This window comes from Furipterus horrens, unplaced genomic scaffold, assembly GCF_987537825.1.
Source record: "Furipterus horrens unplaced genomic scaffold, mFurHor1.1.pri manual_scaffold_12, whole genome shotgun sequence".
Classification (NCBI taxonomy): domain Eukaryota; kingdom Metazoa; phylum Chordata; class Mammalia; order Chiroptera; family Furipteridae; genus Furipterus; species Furipterus horrens.
Window position 1 is genome coordinate 33,043,997 of NW_028327182.1, and position 7,369 is coordinate 33,051,365.

Below are 7,369 nucleotides of genomic sequence, written 5' to 3' on the forward strand. Positions count from 1 at the left end.
GAGGAAGAAGAAAAGCCAGCTGAGATAAGATAGGTTAGAGATACATGGTATAAAACAGTTAAGGGCAGTGTCACAGAAGTCAGGGAAAGTGTGTATAACATGCAACAGCAACAGTTAGATTCTAGCACCTTCTAAGTTGTTTCTACCATTCTTCAGTCAGAGAAGTTCTGAGGAATAGTCAATTCACTTGCCAAAATATGAGATGACTCAGTATTTCCAATATTTTTTTGATAAATGTAAGTGGTAAGCGAAATCTTACCCTTCTGCCACAGAAGGTCACTGCTGGTATTAAGGAGATTAACTGTAGGCTGTGATGTAACACCTCAGAGAGCCTTTGGCAGTGATGCGGGTTCCAAGAATCCATGTCTAGACTACAAGAGCTTCTCTTAGATATTATACAGATGTGTGAAGATGGCACCTAGAATCAGTCTTGATCCAGAAGTCCCAGAGAAATGCTAAAATATTCACACTCATAGCTAGCAAGGATATGGGAGGTTTCTCAGCTTATGACTAGTGTGATGCATTGTGCGTAAAATGCCTATTCATTACTGAATAGCTTAGCAAGCTCTGGTAGGACTCTGTTAGAGTCAAGGATTTTTTTAAAAAAGAGGTGTTGGAGTATAGAAGTGGCAGTAACTGTGTTTTAATGCTTTTTTAAAAAGCATACTGTATACCCACATTTATAATAAAGAAAATTGCTTCCATAGAGAATATATGTCATACTCAAGGCACATTCAAGGAACCTCTGATACTTTTCATTTAAAAAATATATGCTTTCTACATAAATTACTTGATCTTTTTTCCCTTTCTAGCTTTCTTATCTCCTTTGTCTAGGGGAGTATTAAATTGCACAAAGTCTAAATTCTGGGCAATGACAAATATTAGTTTAGTAATGTTAATCTAATCAACATTTCTGGACTTATTTAAAATCCTAAAGGAACATATGAAATTTAAAACTTATGGAAGATGATGACGTAGGCAGACATGGCTCACCTTGTCACACAATCACATCAAAATTACAACTAAAATATAGAACAACCACCAACCAGAACCATCAGAAATCGAGTTAAATGGAAGTCTGACAACTATGAAATTAAATAAACCACAGCCATGTAGATGGGTGGGAGGGGGGTCACAGATATGGAATGTGCTGGTCTTTCACCCACATGTGGTAGATAAAAATTTTGAAGGGATATCTCAGGAGTGAGGAGTCTCAGCCCCACATCAGGCCCTCAGCTCAGGGTTCCAGTGCCAGGGAAATGACTCCCACAACTTCTGGCTACAAAAACCAGTGGGGGTTGAGTTGGTGAAAGAAACTGCTGGAGCCCCAAGCAGTTCCTCTTAAAGAACCCACACACAGACTCACCTACACAGATTCACTCCCTCTGAGCTCTAGCGCTGGGGTAGCAGCTTGAAAGGCACCAGTGGTACACAGGGAGAAACTGAAGTGTTTGGCATCAAGGTAAGCAGAGGTCATTGTCCCTTTTCTAAACCTTCCCCCAACAGAGCCAGCAAGCTTGTGCCATATGCGAGACTCCATCAACCTGGCTAATACTGTTTGGCCTGCCTTGCGGATCCCCAGAGACTCCACCCCACCCAACTTATGGGCCCACCCAAGCTGCTTTTCCATATGAATGGCTGGTCTTGGCTCATGCTTCACAGCTTTCTAAATCCTACCAAACAAGCAACAGCTGGCTTCAGTGAGCTCTAGGCCTGGGGCTCGCAGCAGCCAGTTTAGATTCATAGCTTGGCTTCACCTAGGAATCACCAAGCCCAGCACAAGTAGCAGCCATCTCAATTGCTTATAGCTCATGTAGGGTGCACTAGAAAAAATATGGGTGGGGGCTGACCTTGGCCTACACCACCTGGGAAACCCCAGGGCCAACACACCCAGTGAACAGCTACAGACCATGTTAGAGCACCATCATCCTGCCTCTGCAAAGCTGATCATTCACAGAGTGCAGAGGTTGGTGGTCAGTAGTCACAGCCAGTCCTTACAGCTGACTGGCCTGGGTAAATCCCTATGATTGATCTCCAACAGCAACCAAGGCTCAACCACAAGAGGAAGATATACTCAGCCCATATGAAAGGTACACTCAAGTACCTCGCTTGGGTAATAGGGGAGGCTGTGCCACTGGGCCCTACAGGACACCTACTATGTTAAGCCATAATATGAAGACACAGAGTCTAAGAAGCTCTACCCAATACACAGAAACAAACACAGGGAGGCTGCCAAATTGAGGAGACAAAGAAATATGGCCCAATTTAAAGAACAAATCAAAACTTCAGAAAAAGAACTAAATGAAATGGAGATAGCCAACCTATCAGATGCAGAGTTCAAAACACTGGTGATCAGGGTGCCCAGAGAACTCATTGAGTATGGACACAAAATAAAGGAAGAAGTGAAGATTATAGAAAGCGAAATAAAGGAAAATATACAGAGAACCAACAGTGATGGAAAGGAGGTCAGGATTCAAGTCAATGATTTGGAACAAAAGGAAGAAATAAACATTCACCTAGAACAGAAAAAAAAAAAAAAAAAAACAAGAATTGAAAAAAATAAGGAGAGGATTAGGAACCTCTGGGACAGCTTTAAACATACCAACACCCAAATCATAGGGGTGCCAGAAGGAGAAGAGGAAGAGCAAGAAATTGAAAACTTATTTGAAAAAAATAATGAAAGAAAATTCCCTAAGTTGGCAAAGGAAATAGACATACAAGTCCAGGAAGCACCGAAAGTCCCAAACAAATTGGACCAAAAGAGGACCACACCAAGACAAGTCATAATTAAAATGCCAACGATTAAAGATAAAGAGAGAATCTTAAAAACAGCAAGAGAAAAGAAAAAAAGTTACCTACAAAGTAATTCCCATAAGACTACCAGCTGATTTCTCAAAATAAACTTTGGAGGCAAGAAGGGGCTGGCAAGAAGCATTATAAGTGATGAAAAGCAAGGACCTACAACCTAGATTACTCTATCCAGCAAAGCTATCATTTAGAATGGAAGGGCAAATAAAGTGCTTCCCAGACAAGGTAAAACTAAAGTAGTTCATCATCACTAAGCCATTATTATATAAAATGTTAAAGGGACTTATTCAAGAAAAAGAAGATCAAAACTATGAACATTAAAATGACAATAAACTCACAACTATAAACTGAACCTAAAAAATAAAAACAATCTAAGCAAACAACGAGGCAAGAACAGAATCATAGGCATGGGTATCATTTGGAGGGTTATCAGCAGGGAGGGGGAAAGGGAGAAATTGGGAAATGGAACAGGAGTTAAGAAGCATAATTGGTAGGAACAAAATAGGGGGATTTTAAGAATATTATAGGGAAGGGTGAAGCCAAAGAACTTACATGCATGACCTATGGGCATGATCTAAAGGGGGGGGGGGATTGCTGGAAGAAAGGGAGGTACTGGGCGAAGGGAGGCAAAGAGAAAAAAATTGGGACAACTGTAACAGCATAATCAATAAAATATACTTTAAAAAAGTATGAGTATTTAAAATAAAGTTAGTAATTATAAATAAAAGCCAGTTGTTATTAGTGATATTATTAGTTATTAGTGATATCCCGCCCTAAGGCGGTTTGACGTTGTAGTCAACACCGGCAACTCCTGCGGCGCACCTGAAGCCAAGCTGTATTGACTCCGTCTTTCCCTTGGACCCTTCAGCTGCGAAGAGAGGGGGGGTCTGCTGCATGGGCAACAGCAGACCCTCCATATCACCCTGCCCAGGCTCTGTAGCTTCAGCTCCACTGGAGAGGACACTCCAGCGTCATCGCAAGATGTCGATTTAACACGGGAGGAGACAGATACCGTGTCACTCCCGAGTCGGACTGCACAGCCATTCTCGGCGGTGCAGATGGACTCTTGGGAAGCTACACCATCATCTCTCGAGACGGACGGCTGCCGACGACGACGAGTGATATCCCATTTAAATCTAGTCAATGAAGAATTTATCCATAAAGAGAAGCAACCCACAGAAATTATAATAACCACTGTTGTATTCCAACTTGACTAGATTTAAATATTATCTCCAATTAAGAATTAGGACGTTTATGATTTCATTATCAAGAAACACAGTACTGTCATCAAATAAATGTTTTCTTGTCCTATAACTCCAAACAATTAACAAAAATTCATTTATAAAATCCACTTCCTTTTCATAACCCAAATAAAATATATTTGTTATTTCATAAAAACATTTACATTTTAAGTTCATAATTATTCAACTTATCTACAAGTTTGGTATTTCTTGAAAGGATTCTATTGCTGTCAGATTTGCTTCAGTTTCTAATGTGCATATATTCAATATTCAACATACGTGCCTACTTCAGAGAATATTTATAATAGAGAACAAGATAGAGAACAAAGATTCACTGACATGAAATAAAACTGCCTCAAATTTTCCTTGTTCTATCCTAACTTGGCACACTTCCCCGCTGTGTGACCTCAGGCAACCTATGAGCCCTATGAAAAGCGCAGATTCTTCATCATTAAAATGGGGTTATCCTCACTTTGCAGGGAACTTGTGAAGATAATGCTCACCACAGCACCTGGCACAAGTTAGGTGCTCAGCAATTGGTCAGCAACCTCTGCCCTCCTCCTAAAAACACACCCAGAAGGAAGCAGCTAGAGTATAGCTATACCACCACAAAAATGTTGACTTTACATCATTCACAGAGCCTTTCACTGACCCTACGATACTAGTTCAGTGCTTTTATAGGACACACACACTGAGATTAGCACACTCCTGCAGTTTTTAACAATCCCACCTTAGATTCAAAGAATCAGATAAAAAGAGATTTTTATAAAACCAAACAAAAGACCTGAGTAATGTTACCTGAGCACAAATTTTCCTTAAGCTTTCCAAATGTGACACTTCAGTTGGTGAGAGTGAAGAATAGGTATCTGAAAGATACAAGGCACAGGATCAGGGTCCTAAAATGCAATTTAAAGTGATTTTTCTCATTGTATGAATTTGTTTTGCCCTGACCTAATTTTTATGCTAATTTATAGGATTTATGGTAGCTTTATTCTCACAGGGCCCATACCTCTACCTTCTTTCAAGTCTCCCAGGGACTGACTCCAGGGAGTAAGGCATATGTAACAAAAATAAACTGCACTCAGTAACTTCATTATTCAGCAACTGCTGCTCCACTTTGTGGATTTTCCATGCCTTTCATTTGTTCTCCTCCTCAATCCTACTACCTCTCTTTTGATGATTTCACTGCTCATTATCATGTCTACCAGAAGTGAGAAGGAAGAATGTGAAGTTTAAATGAGTCAAAAATGACTTCTAAAATTTATTTTGAGGCTAAGGAGGGAAAGTCAAATATGTGAGCCAAAATTAAGCCTAGGGTTTTCTGATGATTTACGTAGCTATACTTATCCTTGTTAAAGTGATGCTGAGTTCTGAAAAAAAAGGACCTGTCAACCTGTCATATTGTTGCTGAACAGTACTTTGGGGTCCTGCTGCACACCGCCACCCTCGAGGCAAAATTCCAGAGGCAAAGGTTTGGTGATAAAGAAAAGGAGTCTTTATTCAAAAGCAGTCACTTAAGCCTATCAAGTCACAGCTTTGGTCACTTAAGCTTACTAATTAAGGCTAAACTCTAACACCTGAGTTCTACTATCATTACTCCTGTTAGTTTCTATAGGGTTAGTTTACAAACTAAAACAACATAATACACAAAGGAGTTGTGTACAACTCCAGAAGAATGGCAGACTTCTTCCTCAGAGCCTGTTCCCTCTAGAACGTCGTCGTCGGCAGCCGTCCGTCTCGAGAGACGATGGTGTAGCTTCTTAAGAGTCTATCTGCACCGCCGAGAATGGCTGTGCAGTCCGACTCGGGAGTGACATGGTATCTGTCTCCTCCCGTGTTGAATCGACATCTTGCGATGACGCTGAAGCTACAGAGCCTGGGCAGGGTAATATGGAGGGTCTGCTGTTGCCCATGCAGCAGACCCCCCCTCTCTTCGCAGCTGAAGGGTCCAAGGGAAAGACGGAGTCAATACAGCTTGGCTTCAGGTGCGCCGCAGGAGTTGCCGGTGTTGACTACAACGTCAAACCGCCTTAGGGACTCCGGCTCCGGATTTTCTGTCAGGGTTTACTCTCTTAGCCTTTCCCCTGAAGAGGTATGCCGCAAGGCAGCGGAGGTTTTTTGGAGTCAGAGTTTTCCTTCTCTGATGTACCCTGACTGGAAGATCGAACCAGCGACATTTAGCTCGCAGGCCGATGCTCAATCCACTGAGCTAAACCAGCCAGGGCAATCCCTCTAGAACACCCAAAGAATAAACCCACCACCCCTGCCAGGCCAGCCCAGTCCTAGGCTGTGCCCCAAGTTCCTTCCCACACAAATTACCGTTTGTTGGGAAATTCAGGCAGCTGCAGCACAAGCATCAAGGCATCCTTGAAAAAGAAGAGCCTGAGGGAGAGAGCCAGCTCAGGAGCCAGACATGCTCCTGAGCCGAAGAGCCAGCACTCTTTATTTCCATCCGCTCTGGAGGCATCAGCTCCCCAGCCAATCCCACCCTAGATTGCCTCCCATTTTCTTGGCAAACTCCTCCTATGGCCCCTTCTACTTCTCCCCAGTGATCTTAATCAGATCTCTCTATATCAATATCCCTTCCTCTTGGAATGTATGGAAAAACAGGAGGTATGTGAAATCTATTTACACAGTTTATAAAACAAAAGGAAGTACCAGTTGAGATAGACTAATGTTTACAAAAGTTATGTTAAGTTGCATAATACAGTGGTAAATGTTTTAGAATATAAAATTGTATTATAGTAAATTAGCATATTTGCATCCTTTTCATAAACAGAGTTCAAATCTATACTTACAGGTTTAAGTAACTAACCAGTACTTACAACAATGCTTAAGATCAAGGTTTTTTAAATAAAAGATGGTTAAAAAATAAATGGAGTTCTACTAAATTATTCTCTATTATCCTCTAATATCAGAAACAATCCAGAAGCCAAAATATACTACTATTTTAAGAAATAGAAGTAGTTTTAAAATTTATTTATTTTTATTATTGAATTTATTGGGGTGATATTGGTACATAAAACCATAAGGTTTCAAGTGTACACTCAATAAAACATCTGCACACTGCATCGTGCATACAAGCAAAGTCTCTTTCTGTCCCGATTTTCCCCTCTGTCCAATTCCACCTGTTTCAAACACCCCTTTCCCTCTATCACCAAGCTGTTGTCTATGTCTTGGTGTTATGTATATGTTTTTTGTTAAGCCTTTCACCTTCTTTCATCCAATCCCCCAACACCCCTCCTCTCTGACAGCTGTCACTCTGTTCAATGTATACATGCCTCTGTTTCCATTTTGTTCATCAGTTTATTTTTTTCATT